Genomic DNA, 25,747 nt, shown 5'->3' with positions numbered 1-25,747 from the left:
GTTTTAGCACTTTTGGTTTGCATTTTCCCTGAATATTTAAAGTTTATAGAGTTTGCATTGCTAAATTTTTTCTCTGGGACTGGAGTTGTTGTCATGGTTACCAAGGGCAGGGCTGCGGTTCTCACTGTCCCAAACACACAGCTCAGTCAGGTTACCTATGAAGAGATGAACAGCACCTGCCCACCAACAGCCTACACCAATGCTAATTTGAGGATGTGGAAATCACAGGGAAGAGTCATAGGGAAAGTTCTCTTTAGATAATTATTTTCATTGCATTTTATTTATCCTAAACTGACATCTACCTTCCAATTAATATAAAAAATACTCCATAGATTTTTTTAAAACTATGTGAAAATCTGTATATTAGGCAGTCACTAGGAAACCAACTCTTTTCCTGGTCCAAGAATTGGCCTTGATGTGAGCTATGGGTGGGAGGCTCTTTGTCTCTTCAGAGATAACCTAAGCTGTCTGACTTGTGGGTGTGAGATAGTAGGAGGCTGCAGTCCTGCCCTTTGTGACCATGGCAATGACTCCAGTCCCAGGAAACAGTTTAACAATGCAAGGTCTATAAACTTTAAGTATTCAGGGAAATGTAAACAAAATATGCTAAAAACTTATCTAGAATGTATGAAGTCCATGCTAAAAGCTTACCTAAGATGTGGAAGATATATATGCTAATTCAAGCCAATTGAGAACTGAAACAAAGGGGGCATTTGGCCTTTCTTCTCAGTATAAAAGAAACTCAAAAGTCTTGTTTGGGGCTCGGGATTGAAACGGAAAGCTCCCGAGTCTGGCTGGCTGACAATAAACCATTTTTCCTTCTCAAAATCATTCCTGAGTCCTGGTCTCTCTATATGCAAATAATTGAAGCTCTCTCAAATTCAACAACATTATTGGTGACCACGAAGGGACTGCAAATGAAGGTCAGAGATGGTAGCATTTTGCTGCCCCTTCCAAATCCCCAAGGAAGCTGGGGGGACTTGGGTGAACCCCAAATCTGGGTACCCCTGGATTAAATTTAATCCACAAAAGATGTGGGCTCCACCAGAATCTTCCCAACAAAAATTGAGGGCAATGGAAGATCTGAAGAGAAAGATTCTGGGAATGAGAAAGAACTCCAAACATGGAAGAAGGTAAGACGCCTGGGGTGAGCACAGTCTGGAAAGCCCTAGCTTTAATTGCTAGGAAGGGGAGGCTGATCACTTCCCAAGAGAACCCTTGTAGCCCCAGAAAATTGGAGGGAAGCCATTTTCTTTAGGTCTGGAAAAAGGAGAAAAACCGGGAAAAATCCCTGATGTTTTGGGTTTGTCTAACTGCAAGTTAGAATCCAGTACTGGTCTTATATCCACTAAAGGAGTGAAGGCTTGATTATAATAGGAAGGGCTGTTTATAGGTTTGAGTCCTAATATCCTGGAAATTGGCCTGGATTTAAAAAAAAAACAAAAAACAGAAACAAAACTTGGTTAAAGGAAAATAGATCAGCTTTTCTAGTGAAGCTTGGTCTGGTTATAAAGTTAAACAGTGAAAATGATCCAGCTGAAATCTTTTGTTATGTTGCTAAATTGTGAATAAATTTGCTTTATACCAAATGTTAAGTGTTCTAAGGTTTGTGATGGCTGTGGGGGCAGCCATGCTGAAAAGATATATATAGAATTTGTTGGTCAGATTAGTGACCTTTTTGCTTCTATCTGTGTCAGCTCAATGCTAGTGTTAGAGTTGTGTGGTTATGTAAAGTAGAATTCAGTTGAGCTGGAATGCTTCCTTGCCATTGGCAAGGAGGTGAAATGATAATGGGGCAAAACTGAGGAGTCTGATGTTTGCAGAGTCTAGATGTTTGTGCATGCTCTGCAGTCTTGTCTCTGGTCTGCCCCTTCACTGGGGCTTGGAGGCCATCTGTGCCTGTGCCACGCACCCAAGTTTGTTGGGGCTGCCCCAGTCAGGTGGCTGGGTACAGGGGGGCATGCAAATTTGAGTAGGTTTTGTCTGCCCATTTTGGCAGAAAGCTGGAAAGGGGGGAGCGGCTTGCCCCTTTCCAGTGAGTCCACACCTTCTCTTCACAAGCTGCCATCCTATTTGATTGGTGTGCACCTGACTTCCTGGAAGGGGGGGAAGTGAAGGGGGTGAAAAGCAGAATCAAAATAAATGCAGTAAAATTCCCTCCCTAGGGTGTCAAGGCCAAAATCTCTCTCTCTGTAAGACTGTAGAAATACTTTAGAATGTTTTAGAACTTTAAAACCATCTGAAGAAAAGAGGCTATGGCTTGAAACAATAGACCACTAATCACTTGATAGCCTTTTCAATGGTCTGGCTGGGAACTTCAGGGTTGTGAAACTACAGAGAAAGAAAAAAAAGGAATGAAATGCCACTTTAAAATCTATGTTTGGCTTTTGTCAGTTGCTGGTGCCTAAGAATTCATGGTAAAATGGTAGTTTAAAATGAATCTTTAAATGCTAATACTCTTCCTGGTGAATTAAATGCATAACTTACAGATGAGAATTTGTTCCATTACTAAGAAAAGGCAGGACTTCAAAGAATTGTTATTAATAAAATTCTTGTAGTTTAATTAATAAAGCTATCCAATTCACCTTAAGGTTAAAAAAATTAATAAAAAACTGTAACTGAGTTAAGATCATTTATAAATGCATTTAAATTATAAAACAGTGAAAAGATAATAAGTTCCCCACTCTCACTAACTGATCCAAGGAAATGGGGATATTATGGGCTCTATTATGAGCAGCCTGAGTCTCTGCATGATCTGCCCACCAGATTTTGAATTGTAAAAATTCTCCAGGTTGTAAGGTGGTACGTGCTATCTCAGAGCAGTCAGCTGGAATCAGCCTAGAGCCTTTGGAAAGCTCCTGCACTGCACCGTAGGCAGAAGGAGAATTTGGACCATACTGTTGCACTGCTGCTTTTAACTCTTTCAATATTTTAAATGGGAAAGATTCATGGGGGAACTCCTAAACTCCATTTGGCCTTTAGGATCTACTCTGGGAGTAATTCTTTCTTGTATGTTAACTGGAAAGTCCATTTGAAATGCCTCCAATTCACCCTCCCTTCTAGCCTGTTAGATACCCTGTTGTAAAGTGGACAACTTTGACTAAGTGTCTCCAGATATGGGAGGGGGAGAGGGAGTCAGTGGAGGGGAACCTGATTTTCTAAAGTCAGTTAATGAAGGGGCTGAATGCAAGACAATGGGAGGAATTTCCTCACATTCTCTTTTTTTTTTTTTTTTTTTAAGATTTATTTTTATTTATTTAATTCCCCTCCCCTCCCCCGGTTGTCTGTTTTCTGTGTCTTTTTGCTGCGTCTTGTTTCTTGTTTCTTTGTCCGCTTCTGTTGTCGTCAGTGGCACGGGAAGTGTGGGCGGCGCCATTCCTCAGCAGGCTGCTCCCTCCTTCGCACTGGGTGGCTCTCCCTATGGGTGCACTCCTTGCGCGTGGGGCTCCCCTACGCAGGGGACACCCTGCGTGGCACGGCACTCCTTGCGCGCATCAGCACTGCGCATGGGCCAGCTCCACACGGGTCAAGGAGGCCCGGGGCTTGAACCGCGGGCCTCCCATGTGGTAGATGGACGCCCTAACCACTGGGCCAAAGTCCGTTTCCCCACATTCTCTATCTTCATCTTCTTCTGTTGACAAGGGTTCTAAAATAGATTTAATTATAATCAAAGTGGGACAAATAGTAATAGGGAGAGAAACACCTTGTACACGTAATTTTTCTAACTCTTTTCCCACTTTTCCCAGTCTCCTAATTCAAATTTCCTATTGCTAGGAACCATGAGCAATAATTTTCTATAACCTGTAAGAGTTCCAAAAAGAAGCCTCAGAGACCTTAGCTCCTTTAGCTTTGAGAAATTGCTTCAAGAGACATACATACAGGTAATATTTTCTTGAACTGTCTCTGTTTACCACCATAACTCTGCTAGAATACCCAAGAGTGTCCTTAATCTCTTAGGACTTGGAAGGTCTTATAAACCACTTGCGGCTCCATGCCATGAGTTTAATTTCACCTGAAGTGATTCTTCTTCCCTTTGGGCACCACCTTGGGCAACAGTTGCTGTGCTAAGTCAGCAATTGGTTGCCTTGAAGGAAGGTGATGCAACTCTATGAAATAAAGGACAGAGAGACAAGAGAGGAGATAAAGATGGGTCCCAGGGACTCATAGCTTCTGGAACTGAGAGCCTGAACCCTAGTTTCCACATTGTATTTACTTAGAAACTAACAAGCAGCTGTTTGCTATCAGAACTTCAACATGTACAATAAGGCAACATCTACAATATAACAGATGCAAACATTTTTCTATAATAAGGTACAGGTTATACAAAGTTCAAACTCTTCCTCACACAAATACTTTTTTGTGCTGACTAGATGGTTTTGCATCAGTTCAAGGCCCAGTGTTCCTAAGCCTGCACTTTTGTCTGTATTATAGAAATGTTTTAATTTAAAACCATGTTCCTACAACAAGTGAACCCCAAATCTATATTGTGCATTCCTAGGCAGGAGCAGACTGGCAACATTGAAGCAAACACAGATTAGAATAGAAAAGAGAATTTTACACACATAACGTAGGGAAATACTTCACTTTAGAATCACCTAGATGGAAAATTCCCAATTTCTGCCCATGCCAGAAAACTCATGCAGCAACCTCCAGCTTTGTTCCTGTAGGAAAATCCCTGGACAGCTGCTAGGTATGGAGCTAAGGGGTCCAGAGAAGCCCTGCCCCTGACAAGACTCAAACGGGTTTCTCTGTGGGCTGCAGCACTTTTGTTACCTTCCAGCAAAGGGTAAAGCCTTGAGGGCCTTTGTTTTCACTGGAAGGGCTGGAGTGTTGGCAGGCAGCTAGGAATATTAAGGGGCTTTTAATCTTAATTGATGGCATATGAAGAGGTTTCCTTATTCTATAGGACAGAGGCTTAGTAAATGGCCTAGGATCTTGATGCCCTATTCACTGCCCTTATTGGGCACAACTGAGGTTAGAAGAGGTCTGGCGTGCAGGCTAGGGCCAAGAATTGGTTAATTATGAAATTAATAATATTACCTGCCAAGGCAAGGGTCAGCAGAGGCCTCCTGGTTCATTTTTCCTGGGTGGCTTCAGGTGCCTTCCGTCCTCACCTGGGGCAAGGCCCGTAATGGTCTGTGCTGACACAGCTTGGGGCCAGGTTCCTGCAGACATGGAGGCTGGATTTGGTTATCCCTGACATGACAGTGTCTTTAATAGTGACAGTTAAAAGGAGAGCCTACTTCTGGGCCCCATGCCTGCCCCTCCTCACCTGCTTCTCCTCGGTGAATCAGTCTTGATTGTTGAAAACTGCAAAGGCTGTTTTAAAAGGGAGTTAATGGAAATTTGGGGGCCCAGGGAAATTTCTGCAGGTTTCTATGGGTATCCAAGGTAGACTGGAGATCCTAGGAGGTTCTATCCTTCTCTAGAGTTAGGATCTACAAGACAGTATTTTTATTGCCTCTGACAGCTTGCCTTGCAATAAGGCTGGGTTTTCACCCTGCCTCAGTGTAACTTCCCTGAGCTTATAATTGACTTCCTTATCCTTTAAGGAGACATGGCCACATGGCCTCTGGCCCTCAGATCTGTCTGTCCTCTCCTTCTCTCTTACACAGGTTTAACTGGAAGTCAGGGTCTCATACAGAGACAACTCTCAGCTACACTGCACCAGGTGGCATGGCAGGAAAGATTAGCCTCTTCCCTTTTAGACCATCAGTAACAGATGTCCCAATTAGAAGCCACCCATTATCCTAGGGGGGGACAAATGCATTCATCAGTCCTGGTAGCATCCACTGCTAGACCTGGTTGAATGGATTGCTCACTGAGCCAGCATCCTGGAGGTCAGGAGACCTGCTTGCTGACCCTACATTCCAGGGCTTGGGAGCCTTATGTCTCTGGGCATCCCCAGAACCTTAGAGGTCTTATGGAAGTCTGGCTCTGGTTCTCAGACTGAAGGACCTAGCCAGACCCTAGGAAAGGGACTGTCTAGGGACCTTTCTTTAGCCTACTTTGCAGAGGTCTTAGGAGAGAGCCATGATGAGCAAGGTTATCTCATGGCCACTCCCAAGGACTGACTTCTGTAGTTAAGCTTTTTAATTTTTTACAAGATTTAATTTTTATTTATTTTTCTCCCCTTCCCTGCATGCTCCTCCCCCCAGTTGTCTGCTCTCTGTGTCCAGACGTTATTCTGTGACTGCTTTTATCCTTATCAGTGGCACTGGGAATCTGTGTTTTTTGTTGTTGTTGTTGTGTCATCTTGCTGCATCAGCTCTGTGTGTGTGTGGCACCATCCCTGGGCAGGCTGCACTTTTTTTGCACAGGGCAGCTCTCCTTACAGGGCCCACTCCTTGTACATGGGGGTCCCCTAAGTGGGGAACACCCCTTCATGATACAGCACTCTTTGCACACATCAGCACTGTGCATCAGCACTGTGCAAGGGCCAGCTCCACACGGGTCAAGGAGGCCCAGGGTTTGAACCGCAGACCTCCCATATAGTAGGTGGATGCTCTATCTATTGGGCCAAGTCCGCTTCCCTACAGGTAAACTTGACATTAAAAGGCAAGCAGTAGGGTGCCTGCCCACCACATGGAGGTCTCAGGTTCCCTTCCCTGAGCCTCCTAAAGAAGACAAGCAAGACAGCAAGCTGACGTGACAGACTGTTGTGGTGAACTGATGCAAAAAGGTGACAAGGAACTGATACAAAGAACAAAAAGTGATTGCAAAACTGTGTGTGGGGAGAAATTAATAAAATAAATCTTTTTTATAAAAAAGTCAAGTAGAGAATGATCTGTGGCTTACAAGCAACCAGCCTCAGAGGCCCTGGGGGTAATGGATTAGAAGGAACTTCAGGGCCTCAGCAATAAATCAAAAGAGGCCACAAGCAGGCCTTATTTAAAAGTTTAGACTCACCTGTCCTAGTCCAGTGTCAGGGAGCATTACTTGCCTCTGTCTCCTGGCATGACTCATCAAATTATGTTAGTGGAAAACTCTGGTTTCTGGGCTTCTGGTTCTTGGCTTATGTCACATTAAAGAAGTTATGGAAATGCCATACGGTAGGCAAGGCTGTGAAGAGTTTATTAGGAAACAAGAAAATGAGAAAACCACACAGTCTGAGGCATGGACTGCAGGCATGCTGAAGAGTGAGACGTGCTCGTGGGGCCCCAGGTCAGGCCTTTTAAAGTCTTTCCTCCTCCCCCTTCATGATGTTGGGGGAGGGGCCCCAGCTGTTTGCCATTCTGATTGGGCACCCCAACTGTCAGTTTCCAGGGAACCAATGGTGAGGCCTTTTCATAGAATTGGGGGCTTTCCTTTGACCGCAAACAGGATTCTCATTCCAAATGGGATTCTCATGGCCAGAGTCTTGTGGGATCCCTCAGGAGGTTTCCAAGCCAGGACACACAGCTTTGTGGTCTGCTGGTCATGTTGTCTGTCAGTTCTTCACTTGTCACCCAAGTGTTCCCTTTCCCTATATTAACCTGCCTCATTCCTGTTTCTCCACATCTTCTCCAGAACTTATTTTTTTGTTTTATTCTGTTTTTGAGTAATGGCTATCCTATGCAGTCTGAGATGATGATAGCTCATTGATGTTTTGATTTGCATTTCCCTAATATCTAGTGATACTGAACATTTTTTCATGTTCTTTTGGTTATTTATATTTCCAATTTGGAAAAATGTCTAAGTCTTTTGCCCATTTTCAAATTGAATTGTTAACTCTTTTATTGTTGAGTTGTATGATCTCTTTATATAGAATGGGCATGGATATGTGGTTTCCAAATATTTGCTCTCCTTGAGTGGGCTGCCTTTTCAGCTTCTTGACAAAGTCCTTTGAATCACAAGAGTGTTTGAGTTTGAGCAGGTCCCTTTTATCCCTGCTTTCTGTTGGTGAGCTTGCTGGCAAACAACATGTAGCCAAAATGGCCACTAAGCATACACAATGGCTATCACAAAAGGCACCTCCCTTCTTCCTAGCCACGAGCCTGCATCTCCGGGGTGGTTACTGTGTGTTTAACCTGGCTGTGTGATACCGGGACCCCATCATCACTCACAACCCGTTCGAGAAGTTTGCCTCACTGAGGCGAAAGCCGTCTAGCTAACGGCCCCACAGGCATGCTCACAACTGGCACCCGAACTCAGGGACTTCACACCTCGTCCGGACAGCAACCAGCGGGATCCGAAGTGATCCTCTTCGTATCGGTGAATGAAGCTCAGAATGGGGAACTTAGTCTCTTCTGAGAACGCACTAGAAACATGGGCGTTATATGCCCTATTAGCTAGCCGCCACCTTAAAATCACTAAAAAATACCTCTATCAGTATTCCATCCTTCTTGTCCGTTTTAACCCGTGCCTTTCCACTGCTGCAATATGGAATCCTGCCACTTGGGCTAAATTGCTCAGGCAAGTCAAATCCACTAAGCCCCATGAAGGCAAAACCTTCCCTCTTAGTCTCATCCCCACTCTTTTAGCTATTCACGGCTGCCTTACAGGCGCCCCGCTAGACACTGGCTAAAACCCGAGGAGCCTAACTCTCTCACTGCCACACCTACTACACCTCCCTTTTCAGCTCCGCTTATTAACTCTTTCACTGCCGGGCCTTCTACACCTCCTCTTTCAGCTCCACTTACTGCAATTGTCCTTAATCACCACCCATTCACTCCTCCTCACTTCTTTCCAGTAAATTACCACAATGAGATTCTCCTCCCTTTTAGGCTCCTTAGCATCATAAAACCATTACTCACCTTCGTAAATCTGTTCAAGGATATAGTCTTAATAGCCCCTGTGCTCAGATGTTATTAAACAGCATTTCTCATGCTCACAATACACCTACTAATTGGAAAAGCCTAGTCCTTGCTATTTTAACCCTGGGAAATTACATTACCTAAAAAGCTCTCTATTATAATGAAGCCGAAATTGTAGGTACCCACAACATTACTAATGGAATAACAGTCATTCCCCCAAGTGCTTTCAAAGGTGAGGAGCAATAAACCCTTCCAAAAGTTCAGGCTAGCTGTCCCCCCCCCCTACTTTGAACAATGTTTAACCATAACTAAACTAATAACAATGTTTCCAAGCACAAGCTTGCATGTTACAGGCAACATGGATTCCAGAAGAAATCTTAAGAAGTTATATTTAAAATGTGGTATAATGGATAGCTTAAAAGCAGCTATACCAAGAAAGTAAGAATTATGAGTTAATTGTAAACTGTATGTTTCTGTTACTGTGTTGTGATTGTTCTGTGTTTGTCTGTTCCTTCAGTGTCAGTGTATATTTTCATACCTCCGGATGGTAATATAAATTAATAAAAATTTATAAAAGAGCTCTATTCAAATGGCCAAAAATTAAATAAGCACTTATATTAATACTTAAGTTTAAATGTTAATAAGATTGCTACAATGATAAAAATCATAAGTCTTGATTAACAAAATTACTATAAGTCTTTTTATAAAAAGTTGTTCTTGCCTAGATTGAAATGAATAATTTATTTTTCTTCACAGGATAATATGAAGAATGTAAAACTTAAGTAAATATTAAAAAGGTTAAAAGTTTGTGAGGATGCTAACTGAAATTTAATACATTTTTGCAGAAAGGTGTGTTTTTTCCTAAAGTAGGATGGCTAATTTTCATAAACTCTTGGAACTTAAATGTATGTGGCAAGTTATAGAAAGTATTGTGGTAACTTTAAGTAAAGAAATGTGTTCTGTAAAGGTAAAATTTGTCTTAAAATAATATAATTATAGTCTATATGGTTATAAATAATTATAAGAAGTTTTATAAAGCATTGTTTAAATTCAAGTGTTTAAACAAACCTGAATTAATAATAATAATAATAATAAGTAATTTTATAACAAAAAAGCTTGGCTGCAGCCAGCCTCCCTTCACAACTTCCTTCTAGAAAACTGTTTCTGATATTGCATGCCACTAAGTATTTAAAGAAAAGTTCATTATTTTAACAAGCTTGTTTAGTGTTCACGGTATTCTGTTATAAGAAGTTTGCTTGATAACTTTGTATGTAGGCTATATGAAATGTGTTTTTATTGTTAAGGAAACAGAAGATAATTTTGTCCAAAGATAAAATGATTGATTATTGGAAAGAGTAGAGTGTGGGACAAAACCTGAGTGAATACTGAAAGTGCAGAAGGTTGGTGGAAAAGGAATTTTTATAGTTAAAGTGAAATAAAATTTAATGGGTCTATCTATAAAATTTTAAAGGCTTTAGTATCAAGTACTATGCTGATGCAAAGTTAAAAATTTTGTTCTTTCTCAAGGCCTCTCAAATCAATCTGATTTAGTACAAGTTTTTATCTTCAATAATCAGTATACAAAGAATGTCTGTTTTATCAAAGTAGCTTCTTGTGCTTCTTGTTCTCATCATTTCCTCGGTGTTCCAAGAAAGGAAAGTTTTATCTCTTTTAAAGGAACATAATGTTCAAAACTGCTTTCTCAAAACCTAATCCTGAACAGTAGCCTTTTATTCCAAACTAATTATAAGAGATTTGTTCTTTTACCTTAAAAGAAAAATTACAGTAATAATTGAGTTCATTTAATATGTTATAAGTTGAATAAAAGGTGTTTTAAAGTGTTATAAAATTAACAAGTTTTTCTTTCCTTAAACCCTCTATTAATTAAAGTCATATGAATAAAAGGTTCCTATGAATGCTTAAAATTGTATAAAGTTACCAATATTTCAGCATAATATTAAAGAGAAGTACAATGTGGTTATTTATGGTTTTAATTATTATAAAAGAGTATGTGTCACAGAAACAACCTCTTATCATAGATTAAAGTAACAACACTAGCATGCAGCAATCCCAAACACTGCTAGTTTGTTGCAAAAAGTTAAAGTCCAGCTGTATTGCTATCACTTTGTTTTAAAACTTGCTAAGACTTTCTTTAGTGTCTTCTTAGACAAATCAAGCCAGCTGCATTCCTCTATCTGTAAAAAACCCAACAATAAACTTTTGCAGTGCTTTTCAAGGCTATGTGCATAGCCCAACCATCTTGTACAGTATTTACTGATAGTAATAGTAATAAAAAAGCAGCATACATTACTTCTCAAAAAGAACAGGTTTAGCAAACTCCTTATTCATCTGCTCAATGCACAGAGCTTTCAGCCATCGTTAAAGTTTTACAAATGTTTTAAGAGCCCTTGAACATTGTCTCTGACTCTAAATATGTAAGTTTTACTGTCAAGCATATTAAAACAGCTCATATCTTTGCTACTGATGAGTTATCTTAACTTTTCACTGACTTGCAACATCTCATCAGGTTAAAACAGCATCCTATTTACATTACTCACATATGCTCTCATACCTCTTTGCCTAGTCCAATGACAGCAAATAATGCTCAAGCTGATTTATTAGTAGGGTGTTTACAAAGTGCTCATGATTACCATGCTTTAACTCACATTAATGCTAAAGGCCTACAAAATAAATATCAAAAGTTAACAAAACTACAGGCACAAAAAATTTTTCTCACTTGTCCTACTTGTGGACCACTAACAGTGGTGCCTTTTCAAGCTGAAACTAATCCCAGAGGCCTAACTCCTAATCAATTATGGCAGATGGATGTTACCCACATACCATCCTTTAGTAAACTACAATATGTTCATGTTTATATTGACACTTATTCTCATTTTATGTAGACTGCTGCTCAAAGTAAGGAACAGATGCATCATGTTCATTCACATCTATAGTCTGCTTTTGCTGTAATGGGATGCCCTCTAAAAATTAATAATACACCTTCTTACATTAGTAAATCCTTTGAATCTTTCTTTTTAAAATATGGTATTCAACATGTTGCTAGTATTCCTTATAATCCTACAGGTCAAGCCATAGTTGAATGCAGCCATCATACTCTAAAAACTATGCTTTTAACACAAAAAGGGGGAGATAATGGTATTGTAACACCAAAAGATTAATTAGCAAAAGCTTTATTTATTTTACATTTTCTTAATGTTTATAATTCATTAACACCTGTGGAATGTCACTCTGGAAAATGTCAAACATCTACAGTAGACACAGGAAATGAAGATCAACCAATATTCTAGAAAGATATTTTAAGCAATGAATGGGGAAAAAGGCAGGATTAAAGTAAGGGGGTGAGGCTATGCTCTTATCATTTCAGAAAATGGAGAAAAAATTTAGTTATCTGCAAAAAGGATTAAACCCCAGAATGAAGAGATGGAGTCTTCTACAACTTCTGATGATGGTGATCGTAAGTAATAAGGAAGCTGCCAGTAATTACACTTATTAGGCCTATATAACTAACCCCCCATTACTTAGAATGTTAACCTGGAAAAATTCATTCTTTCATATATATCTGAATAAAACCCATATATTCCCTAAACCAATTGATAATCGATTGCCAATTAAACCCTATAAAGAAAGACAAAGAATCGATAATCTCATATTACCATTTGATTATCAACCCTTATGCATTAGTAACTATCCTTCCTGTATGTAGGTTAAAAATCAGGCCATAATTATCTTCAAAAATACTAATACTCAGTTTATTGTAACTTTGTTTCCCTCTTACAATTTAATCATAACCAAGAATTCTACTTATGATAGTCAGAAAATTAACTATAACCCAAAAATGCTCTATTCTATAAAAATGAGGCCTTGCATCCTAGTAGCCATTACCCCGCAACTAACATACTATGGAGAAGTCAAACTAGAAATTTTACTATCCCCATCTGTGTCAAAAAGAGCTGCCTTTCTCCCTATATTGGTAGGAATTAGCCTCACAGCTTCAGTTGCTGCAGCCGCCACAGCGGGTAGTGCTCTTGGTCATGGCCTCATCAGTTTGCAATACTTTAAACAATGACAAATTAGCCTAGAATCCACTGCACAGTCTCTTGATGCTCTGCAGCAGCAACTAACCTCCTTTGCTCAAGTAGCCTTACAAAACTGTAGGGCCTTAGATATACTCACAGCTGAAAAAGGAAGAACATGTTTATTCCTCCAAGAAGAATGCTGTTACTATGTTAATGAATCTGGAGTTGTAGAACAAAATATTTTAAAACTTAATAATCTACGTAAAAACTTATATACCAATCAAAATAGTGCCAATCCCTTTCTCAATTGGTTTTCTTCTCCCATCACAGCGTGGTTTGCCCCCCTAATCAGTCCTCTTATACTAATCGTTATTTTCTTCACCATAGCACCTTGTCTTTTAAAGTGGTTGCAGAGGCAAATAGAAAACACTTCTGCCTTCAGTATTTACTCCATGCAGCTCTGCCAGTACCAACCGCTAACACAAGAAGAAACTGAAGCCACCATTGCCATGTAGCCGTGTAGCTAGCACACAGCCACCTTCCCTCCAGCCACAAAGCTCAGTTGGCAGCCAGAGATGGGTAAGACCTCCAGAGGGAGGCAACCTAAGACAGGCGCAACTGCATGGCATAAATGACTCGTAACTGGTAGCCAAAGATGGGTAAGATTCTCAAGGGAGAACAACCTAAGACAGGCACAGTTATTGCAGTCTTGAAATAAAACAAAAACGGAGGTATTGTTGGTGAGCTTGCTGGCAAACATGTAGCCAAAATGGCTGCTAAGCATACACAATGGCTATCACAAAAGGCACCTCCCTTCTTCCTAGCCAGCTTCCCACCAGAGAAGCCCGCGCATGCCAACTTCAAAACTACCTCATCCAATCAAGTAGCTGCTTCATATTATCCCAATCCCCTTAGCCTATCTATAATTGACACATCACCTCAAGCCCCCACCCCTGCCTATATAAGCTGTACCACTTCCCCAATAAACCAGACCTGCGCCACAAGCCTGCATTTCCAGGATGGTTACTGTGTGTTTAACCTGGCTGTGTGATACTGGGGCCCCATCATCACTCACAACCTGTTCGAGAAGTTCACCTCACCGAGGCGAAAGCCGTCTAGCTAACAGCCCCAGGGGCACACCCACAGCTTTCTATTGCTGCTCATGCTTTCAGTGTAAGGATTAATAATGCACTACCTACCAACAAGTCTTAAAGATGTTTCCTACATTTTCTTCTAGAAGCTCTATGGTTATTCCTTTAATATTTAGGTCTTTGATCCATTTTAAGTTACTTTTTTAATAGGGTATGAGATAGGGGCCCTTTTTCTTTCTTTTGGCTATGAATATCAGTTCTCCCAGCCCCTTTTGTTAAATAGATTGTTATTGACCAGCTGAGTGGGTTTGACGGGCTTGTCAAAAATCACTTGGCCATAGATGTGAGGGTCTGTTTCTGAAGCATTAATTTGACTCCCTTGAACTATGTGTCTATCTTTATGCCAGTACTTTGCTGTTTTTACCATTGAAGCTAGGTAATATTATTCAAAACCTGGAAGTGAAAGCCCTCCAACTTTGCTTTTCTCTTTTAAGATGTTTCTAGCTGTTTGGGGTACTATACCTTCCAAATAAATCTGACAAATTATGTTTTCCATTTGTTTGAAAAATGCTGGTGAAGTTTTTTCAGGATTATATTGAATTCATATATCCTTTGGGTAGAATTGCCGTCTTAATGATATTCAGTATTCTAATCCATGAGCAAGGAATATTCTTCGAATGATTTAGGACTTTTAAAAAATTTCTTTAAGCAATGAGTTGTAGTTTTCTGAATACAAGTGCTTTACCTCTTTGGTTATGTTTATTCATAAATATTTCAAATATTTGATTCTTATAGTCAGTAGTATAAATTATTTTTCCCCTGACTTCTTCCTCAGTATGCACATTACTAGTGTATAGAAATAACACTGATTTTTGCATATTGATCTTGTATCTAGACACACTACTAATATTGTTTAATAGTTCTAACAGCTTTGTTTTACATTTTTCAGGGCTTTTATCTGTGTATAGTGAAAGTTTTATTTATTTCTTCATTTCTGATTTGGATGCCATTTATTTCTTTTTCTTGCCTGATTGTTTTAGCTAGAACTTCTAGCACTCTCTTGATCAATAGTAGTGACAGTGGGTATCCTTGTCTTGTCTCTAATCCAGTGGGAAAGCTTTCACTATTCACCATTGAGTACAATGTTAGCTACAGGTTTTTCATAGATGGACTTTACCATGTAGAGAAAGTTTCCTTCAATTCAAATTTTTGCTCATTTTTGATTGGGTTTTATATTAGTTTCCTTGGGTCATTGAACCAAAGTCCCATAAACTTGGTGGCTTAAAATATTAGAAATTTATTTCCTCATAGTCCTGGAGACTAGAAGTCTGAAATCAAGGTGTTGGTAGGTCCATGCTTTCTGTGCAGACTCTAGAGGAGGATCACTTCCTACATCATTCTAGCTTCTGGTGGCTGCCTGGTGATCCTTGGCTTATAGCTGTATCACTTGAGTCTCTGCCTCTGTCATCACATCTTCCTTGTGTGTGTCTCCTCAGTATCTCCCTATCTCCAAATCGTCCTCTCCTTTTCAGGATATGTGATGGTTAGGCTATTGAGTCATCTAAGCCAGGGAACTGTGCCTATTCATTTGGTCAAGGAAGTGCAGGCCTAACTTTAATACAAGGGCATTTATGGACTTTGGTCACCATTGACTTCCAGCAGTGGTAAATCATAGATAGCTGGTTCTAATTACATCAATCAGGGAGATTGCCATCAGCAATGAGTGAGGCTTAACCCAATCAGCTGAAGCCTTAAAAGGGGAAGTGATTCAAGCATTGAGTTAGAATTTCCCAGCTTGTCTTTGGACAGCCAACATCTTCCAGAACTCATCAAGAACCTTCATTAGACTTTCATTGCAGATCCTGGTTGTAGCCTGCTAGTGGAACCTGGACTTGTGCAGCCCCACAGCTGCATGAGAAACTCTTAAAGAATTGCATACTGTTGACAGGTATCTCTTGCTGATTCTGTTACTCTAGAGATCCTTGACTAATACAGCTTGGTTCCAGGAGTGGTTCTTGAGGAACAGAATCTTAAACATGGAGTGTCTGAGGTGGTTTTGGGAATTTTGCAATTGTCTCTCTACTCTAACTAGACTCAGGGGTACTGACGACTCCCTTTCCAATAACGAAGAGGCCTCTAATAGTCCATGGTGCCAGTTGGCAATTGAGAAACCCAAAATAGCATCACTAGATTCCCCTACTTCTACCTTTATGAGAAGCAAGGACCTGGGTGAGAGTGTTTTCACCACCTTAACAGAGTTTTCTGGAGTCAAAGAGTGTAATGATGTTGGCTGGCTCTTCCTAGATACTCTGCATACTGTTACAAAAGAAAGAGATGAGTTAAAGTCTTTAAATTTGAAACTGAAAAACAGAACGGATGATGTGAAAGTTTCTATCTGTGCTCTGAAAGAAAATCTTGTCTCCTGTAGCCACAGCCTCGAAATATCTGAGAACCAAACTCAGACTCTCATAGTACAAAAAGCAGAGTTACATAGGAAACTAAACTCTCAGCTCCACAGTGTTTCTGCAGTTTAAGTGGAGGCATTGATTGGAAAAGAGTGGAATCCAGAGAATTGAGATGGACATTTATGGGATGATGATAATATTGGTGTTGAAATTGGAACCCTGCATTCTGCTGAGACTTTACCAGATAAGCCTGCCATGGCCTGCCCTGCCTAGACCATACCTTGTCAACCTTGTATCATCCAGCCTCCAGCCTGCCCAGGGAGTCTGAAACAACTTCCACCACTGAGCTGGGTACTAACCAAACTGAAGCATGCCCTGCCCAGCCTCCGTGCTGCCCTAGGGAGTCTGGACCTCTTCCCAGCCCTGAGGCATGTACCAGCCAATCTCTAGCATGCACTGCCCAACCTGAGGAAACTGCCTTCCACCACCTGCCTGAAGACACTATTCCATCCTCACTAGAAGAAAATGCAAGGGAATGCCCTGAGTTGAGTAGCTGGTAAGGCATTTCTAATCCTTCTCCTTACCAACCCCCACCACCTCTCTTGTCTTTGAGACCTGTTACTAGACTAAAATCACAACAAGTCCCCAAAGGTGAAATACAAAGTGTGACTCATGATGAAGTAAGGTATACTCAGAAAGAACTGCATGAGTTTTCCAACGTATACAGACAGAAATCAGGGTAATATGTGTGGGAATGGATACTAAGGATATGGGATAATGGTGGAAGAAATGTAAAGCTGGATTATGCTGAATTTATTGATATGAGCACACTAAGCAGAAACTCTGGATTCAGTGCTGTAGCTCAAGGGGTTAGAAAGGGCTCTAACAGTTTGTTTGGGTGACTGATTGAAACATGGGCCAAAAGATTGTTATAGACTAGCAATATCATCCAGACACAGACTCTGAATAAAGTTCCAATGGAGAGCTTTATTAGCTTGCAGCGACTGCCTCATCCTGCGCAGAGGAGAGAGCAGCCCCGGGTTGCAGGGGAAGTTTGTTATACAGGCCTTTAGGTTCAGGGTGGGGGGCAATAGCTCAGCAAGCAAGGACATACAGAAGCAGATGTTTGTGGTTAATTAAGTGATGGGAATTCTATCAGGGGAGACAAGCGATTGGAGAGTTTTTGTTATTTACAAGGATCTGTGTCAGGTTGGTCTTTTGGCAGGGTCTGATGAGATTTTCTACAGGAAGGAAGTTCTGAGATAAGGTTTTACAGTTGAGCAAGCTTGATACAGTTGGTTACAGGCTGTGGAATTTTCCTCTCGGTTGGGGGTGGTCACAGGCTCCTACTTCTTCACAAGATGGCCTAGCATGTCTGAGGTAGAGATGCCTGATTTGCCCTGACACACAAAAGAAGAGGGAATTCAAAGGCTTAGGGAGATTGGAATGCTAGAATGCATTTACCATTTGAGAGCTGCCCACCCACCCCAGGAATGTCCAGAGGACACACCTTTAACCAGAACTGTGAGGAAAAAATTTGTAAGACTAACTCCATCTTCCCTGAAGAGCTCTGTGGTTGTTCTTCTCTGTAGTCATATTACCTACTGTATGGAGGTCTGTGATGGAATTAGAATCCTTATACATTATTTGGAAGATTGGATGTCAGTCTAGTAAAAGTCAAGTATGGGCAGTCAATGGCCGAGTCAAGGTGGGTATGGCTACTGTAATGAAAGGCAGATTCCAAATATTCACTGGAGAGAGTCTGAGTCAAGTGGAGTTACAGTGTTGGCTAATACATCATGGGATACCTAGCAGCGATATAGATGGGCAGTCTTCTAAATTTCTTCTGGATCTGTATGAACAGAAGAGTTCTAGGTCAAGTGAATGAAACCCTAACTCAAATTACAATTGCAGAGAATCATGGCCCCATAATCAATTCCGAGACTTGAGACAGTTTACAGACCCAGAGCCCCTTGATTGAGGAGTAGGCCAGGTCTCTTTGGGGAAGGATCCTGTTCAACTGCCCAAAATTTATACTGTTAATCTTCTTCCCACCTTTCCCAAGGAGATCTATGGCCTTTTACCAGAGTAACTGTGTACTGGGGACAAGGAAATGATCAGACATTTGGGGGATTATTAGACTCGGGCTCAGACGTGGCATTTATTCCAGAAGACCCAAACATCACTGTAGTCCACCAGTCAGAGTAGGGGCTAATGGAGGTCAGGTAATTAATGGCGTTTTAGTTCAGGTCCATCTCACAGTTGGACCAGTGCATCCCCGGACCCATTCTGTGGTTATTTCCCCAGTTCCAGAAGGCATAATTGGAATAGACATACTCAGTAACTGGCAGAATCCCCACATTGGATCCCTGACTCATGGAGTGAAGTCTATTATGGTTGGAAAGGCCAAGTGGAAGCCACTAGAACTGCTCCTACCTAGCAAAATAGTAAACAAAAAGCAATCACAGATTCTGGGAGGAATTGCAGAAATTCGTGCCACCATCAAGGATTTGAAGGATGCAGGGGTGGTGATTCCCACCACATCCCCATTAAACTCTCCTATTTGGCCTGTGCAGAAAACAGAAAAGACTTGAAAAACTCTGAAAGCACACTGTAAAAGTAGAAAGCATTATTTTAGTACTACTAAAACCATCTTGGAGAAAAAGAGTTTTACTTGGTTAATTTGGAATTTGACTCGGAATCTGCCACTTAGCACATTACAATAGATACTCTGAATGAATGCCACTGATAAGGATAGAAGTGGTCACAGAAGAACACACAACAAATGGATACAGAGAGCAGACAACGGGGAGGGTTGGGGGGAAGGGGAGAAAATAAATAAAAAATAAAAACAAACAAACAAAAAACAGCCTAAATTTTAGACCTTCTTTACTTTGAGGTCTGGGTTAATGCCTTCTTCATTCCACACGCACCTACCCATGACTGTGGTGCTAACCATTTGCTCACCTTCTAGGCAAAATTTTATTTTCATATGTCACAGTTGGGAGAGGTATCCTTTGGGAAATTGTTTCAGGTGTTATTCATTAGAGAAGAATTAGTCACGTTCCTAGAAGGACATGAATGCTGACACAGCTAATCTTCTCAGTCTCAAACTACTAACTGGCTCCTAAAGCAGCCTGGTTCTTTCCCTGAGGAAAGTCTTCCTAAGAAATGAAGTCATGGGTGCTGGGGAAGGTGTGCAAGCCAAGTCAAGCCTGCCCTCTTGTGGCAAAAGGAAAATGACTTTTCCTTCTCAATTGTGACACTTGGTGGCTCTTCCTTTCCCCATGTCTTAGAGAAGAATTCCAAGTTGACAGAATAACTAGTCCTTTCCTTGCTCTGAGGCTCTGCGAGGGAACATCAAGTTTTGCTCCACAGAATACACATCAAAGCCAGTTGAAAACAGAGTCAGAGCTCCTACCAACTTATCCCAGGTCTTTTAGACAAAAGTTCCAACCTTGCAAAGTTCCAGCTCTCAGAGGCTGAGTTAACATAACTAGGTCAATGAAGCCAGGGTCATAAGGATACAAAGGGTCTACAGAGTTGTGTCAGGGATAAGAAGTTTCTAGAAAAGGCAAATGTGCAAAGTGGCCCAACTAGTAAGAACCAATGTGCAAAATCTCCACCTTTAGAATGGTCCACACACTGAAGGAATCCCCAGAGAAAAGTGTGGAAAAGAGGCAAAGAGCACAACAAGCAAGTGGATGGCAGCCCCTACTCATTCCTCAGCTTATGGTGTAGTGTGTGGGAGCTTTACTGACTACAAAGATACCCACTCACTGTCTCTTCCTCCCCAGCCCTAAGAACCTGCCTGTGCCTGACCAAACCACTTTGTCTTGGTTCAAGCAAAAAGAAGAGCTCCCTGGGGACATATGGCCAGTCGGGGAGGGGTGCACCCTCCTGCACATGCACACCCTTTGCCTCTAGTATATTTTTACTCCTTCCTGTGGGTGTAAGAAAAATCACACTGATTCCATTTCACTCACTAGAGTTTCCCAGATGTTATTTGAGCATCTAATTTTCCTTAGTTACATGAAGAAGTCCTTTCATTCTTCATACATTTAGTCTATCTTCATATACCCAGTGGAACACTCTGTTCCAGGCCCTGGGTTAGATTTGGGCTAGAAAGAGACAGGGAAGGTAGCCCCTTCCCTCAAACTCACACCCTAGTGGGAGAGATCTTACTGGGGCTCCACGTCTATGTTCCAGGGGCCCTTTCAGGAGACCTACCTCTCCTGACCTTGCTTGTTGTGACAGTTTGGTATTGTTTATGAATTCCAAAAGTAGATATTGTGTTATGGTTGTGAACTGTTCCTCTGGGCATATTAGATTGTATTACATTTGGAAGTTTCACTTTCTGTTATTAAATCAAAATTAGGGCCTTTATTTGACCACATCATTAGGGCATATAGGGTTGAGTCCCCAGCCTCTTGGTGGGGACAAAACACTCTCACATGGAAGGAAATACATGGAGAAGGAGAATACAGAAGCAGATATGCAGGAAGAGAGAGTGCGCCATAGACATGGCCCTGGGAAGAGAGATGAGCCTGATAGCCTACAGCTGACCTTGTAGAGAAAACAGAGCAGCTGAACCTGGAAAGAAATGAGTCCCAGGGAGAGTGATGAGCCTTAGGACAGCCTACAGCTTAGATCAGAAGAAACTTGGACCATGGAGCCTTAAGAAACAAGAGGAAGGCTCAACACTAGCAGACATCATCCACCACATTTCATTAACAGATGGCAACAGACTTGGGGAAGATAGTCCCTCTTAATGGTACCTTGAGTTGGACTCTTTAGGGCCTCATATCTCTAAGTGTCTACCCCAAATAAATAGCCTTTTAAAAGCTGACAGATTTCTGGTATTTTGTATCAGTTCCCTTTATCTGACTACTACAGTTACCTCATCTCTACAATGGAGAAGGAGTTGGACCAACAGCCTACAAACCCACGGTCCTGCCTGCAGCCCATGGGCTACCTGCACAGGGTTTGAGGGCTGCCAAGTCTCCACCCACAGCCTCACTAACATGGTGCCTGCAGGATAACTTATGAAGCTAGTGTTTCCAAACATCTCTAACCCTCCTTACTCTTGAGACTGTGGTCTCCTCCCCAAAAGAGAGGAACATATGTTCATGAGCAGTAGCAGCAAGATTTACAATGAGTAAGGACTGGGGAAAGATGAGAAAGAAAGATTTAAGTCCAGCCAAAAGGAAAAGGGAAGAATAAAAGGGCGATTAAATCATGGACAAACTGCATATATAAAATTCTTCAGGCCTGAGGCTTACTGAGTTTTATTGAAAACTTTAAATAAGACATTTAAATGTTACAAAGTAGTAGTATTGTGCTTGCATATAACAACCAAAACTAAATACTAATATTGCAGCTCAGGTAACTCTATCACAGAATCATCTGTCCACCAGAGAGTACTGTAAGGAAACATTGCAGGAAAAGTATGTGAATATGGGCTTCCTGGCATAGGGATGCAGATCAGGGCTAGAAATATGAACATATAACTACAAAAAAAAAACCAAGTCCCTGAATCTTGGTGTGAAAAGTCATGGTCACATTTCTTTTGTGTAAAAGTAAACTTGGACTCTCTTCTCATGGGCAGCCACAGGGTTTTTCTACACCATGACATCATTACTGAGATAGAGCAGCTAGTTAAAAGAAAACCAGCTGGTAACCAATGATAACGTGTCTCTATGGGATTCTGTGCAATTGGTTTTCAAAGATTTCAGCAGATTATTTTTCTTGGCCTGAGCCATTTAACCATTTACTAACTCACAGCTATTGCAGGTAAGTTTGATAAATAAAATTCATCATGGGAGCTTTGTAACTGACACAGCTGGGATTTCACTGGATTTAAATCTGTACCTACTGAATAAGCATGAAAAAAGTATCACTTAGGTGCATAAATACAAATCCTTAGAAGGGAAAGCAAGGAGATGAAAGCTAGACACTTTTACACTGAGATTTTCTCAAGTTATTTATTAATGAACATCAGTTTAAAAAGCCAAACACGTGTTAATTTGCTTGGGCGGAAGTAAAAAGCTAATACAGTGCATTTTAAATTGGAAGGATAAACAGAATGATTATATGTATCTTTCCACAAAGACTTAAATAAACAGCACTATAGTTGAGACATTAATTTCTTAATCAGCTGGTGATTTTAATTAAAGAAAAACAAAAATGGCTAGTGAGATTCTAATCCTCTTTGGAGAGAACTGGGCATCTTCAAAGTCTCACAATTACCTTGGATATAAAAAGAAAAAAAAAAACCTGTGAAAAAACTCTACATTTTTTTAAAAGATTTATTTATTTATTTCTCTCCCCTTCCCCCACCCACCCCAGTTGTCTGTTCTCTGTGTCTGTTTGCTGCATCTTCTTTGTCCACTTCTGTTGTCGTCAGTGGCATGGGAATCTGTATTTCTTTTTTTGCATCATCTTGCTGTGCCAGCTCTACGTGTGTGTGTGTAGCACAATTCCTGGGCAGGTTGCACTTTCTTTCATGCTGTGTGGCTCTCCTTTTGGGGTGCACTCTTTGTGCATGGGGCTCCCCCACATGGGGGACACCCCTGTGTGGCAGCGCCCTCCTTGTGGGCCTCAGCACTGCACTGCAAATCTCCCATGTGGTAGAGGGACACCCTAACCACTGGGCCAAGTCTGCCACACTCTATATCTTTTAAGTCTGGCTTTCATATTTCCTCTTTAGATGAGTAATTTCATTATACAAACTCCATGGGGCATCTAAGCCCCAGATAAAGTTGAGATGCTCCCATTCAGGAATAGTCTTGTGGTACACCAAGCAGTGATCTGGGTCAGTAAGACTTTGACATCATTGACATCTGCAAGCATGTCATGTCCCCCATTCCAGACTGCAGTTGGCACCAGCATGTCTTTCATGTTGTAAGTGGGAGGGTAACTCTACAATTTAAAAAAGGAAACAGGGGAAGTTGGTTTTTTCAAATATTCAAAATCACAAAGCACAGTCTCCATTAAACATGTAGTCACTTTGATGTGATTAGAAGAGATTAACTTTTGAAAATCACTATCAGATTATCTTATCAATTACCATTACCAGAACAACCAAAAAACCCAAACCCACAGTGAAGGATAATGAATGCTAGTTATTGAGATGCTACCATATGCCCCATGGGGCACCATGATGGGGCCGGGTCCCCTGAGAGAGGCACAGCTCTCCCCACCTATCAGATGGCAGGTAGAGGAACCAAGGGCTTGGGAAGGTGCTTTGCAATTAAGGCCTCCCATGTTCTCCCTTGGGGATGGAAGGCAGGCTGTAAAATTCTCTAAACATCAGGTTCCTCATCTGCACATCAGAGATAATCACACCTATGTTAATGTGCGCTATTGGTGGGAGGCTCTTTGTCTCTTGGGAGATAACCTTAACCTAAGCTGTCTCTCCTGACTTGTGGGTGTGGGATGGTGAGAAGCTGCAGCACTGCCTTTGGTAACCATGGCAACAACTCCAGCCCCAGGAAACAATTTATCAATGCAAACTCTATAAACTTTAAATATTCAGGGCAAATGCAAACCAAAAGTGCTAAAAGCTTATCTAGTATGTATGAAGTCCATGCTAAAAGCTTACCTAGGATGTGGAAGATATATGCTAATTCAAGCCTATATTGAGAACTGAAACAAAAGGACCATGTGACCTTTCCTCTCTGTGTAAAAGGAACTTGAAAATCTTGTTCGGGGCTCGGGTTCAAAACAAAAAGCTCCTGAGTCTGGCTGGCCATCAATAAAACATTTTCCTTCTCAAAATCATTCCTAAGTCCTCGCCTTACTATGCACAAATAATTGAACCTCTCTCAAATTCTACAACAATGTCACAGGAGGCAGGGGAAATGCGCCATATACTCAGCACTCAAAAATGGTAATTTTACCTGTATATGGAAAAGAAAGCCTAGGCAATGTAATGTGGCCAAGGCCCCTGACCCAGCAGGTAACAACCCTAGGATAGTCTGACTGCTAAGTCTGTGTCTGTAGTATGATGAAATGACACATCACAGTGGAGATTCGTATTTACTGCCCATGACAGGGCAAGGAGGAGAGGTCCATCCCACAACACCTTGTGTTGTTTTAGAATCGAATGAGGAAACACAAACACATTCCTGTCTAACTCTCCCAAATACTTCCCATAGTAATGACCCCTATTAGAACCCAGCAACCCAGGCTGGCTTCCTTGATAAGTTTTCAGGACCCATTTTATTCTGAAGATTTAAGACTTCACCTGGTTATGGTGGAAATAATTCTTGGCACTGCTTCCCCAGTCAAAGGCTTGAAGCTTCTGAGATTTAATATCATGAAACGAAGCCAGTTTGGGAAAAAGTTATCTGATCCAGAAGTTTGAGATAACCTCATAGGTTGCTAGACTTAGTCACAGCCTCAGAAATCAATTTTATATAGATAACCACATTTACTCTTTATTTCCAAACTGTACTTTAAAATGAAATAACTTTTTATTTGCTTTCCTTTACTAAATGACTCAATTTCTCATAGTATAATTGGAGAGTAGCTGTAATAGGGCACAGAAAACAGCTACAAACATATGCTTTGAATTATACTCGATCAATAGTTGCTTCCATTGGATGAACTTTTGATGATGTTTTCTGCCAAAATTCTAATCAAACTTTTTCAGACAATAACTGTTTTACTTGGGAAAGAAAATATATATAGATACAAAACCACCGTGTGTTCTATATACCCATTCTATGTGACTAGTAATGCTATTTCTTTATTTGTCAGTAATGTAACACTTCTTATTTTTTGCATACCAGAGCTGTTGTAATCACCAAATTGTACTGCAGGTCAGTACAGCTTCCACAATTGGGGAGACTAACACCGTGGGTTGATATCTTATTTACAATTTTAATGTATGCATATTTACAAGAGTCTGATATAAAACTATTAACAACAATTCACTTATTTTTAAAATTTGTATAATGCAACGCCATAGTTCCTTCAGGCCCTCAAGTTAAAAATATGTCAAGAATTAAATCCATAACTGACATTCCTAATGAATTGGAAACTCTGTGTAACCTTTGACCACATGGTGGCGCCACATTAACTTTACAAAGAGAGCCAACCTTGCTTTTGATGTATGTGGTTCCAGTCCTCATCAATTGTATAAAATTCTACTGTTTGATATAATAAAAGGTAGTGTGAGATCAGAAACCCCAGAAGATTGCTAAAAGAGAAGTTTTAGCATCTGCTTTTGTCATTTCAAATGACAGATATTAAATATATGGCACATTTAACAAGCAGAACAAAATACAGATTTACAGCACCTCTTAGTGCACCTGTTCCCTCTCCAATTGTCAGTGAAAATATCTCCATGCGAGCTGTTCTTCTGCTGTACTCTCAGATGTGAATTTACCACTTGGTCAAATCCTGTCTTTCAGCATTTATATAAAGCTGAGTATGAATATAAAGGAAAAACTTGCCTATAACTCAACTAAACT

The sequence above is a fragment of the Dasypus novemcinctus genome, chromosome 6 (genome assembly GCF_030445035.2).
Source record: "Dasypus novemcinctus isolate mDasNov1 chromosome 6, mDasNov1.1.hap2, whole genome shotgun sequence".
Lineage (NCBI taxonomy): Eukaryota > Metazoa > Chordata > Mammalia > Cingulata > Dasypodidae > Dasypus > Dasypus novemcinctus.
The sequence above is the reverse complement of the archived record's forward strand: the minus strand, read 5'-3'. Positions refer to the sequence as shown.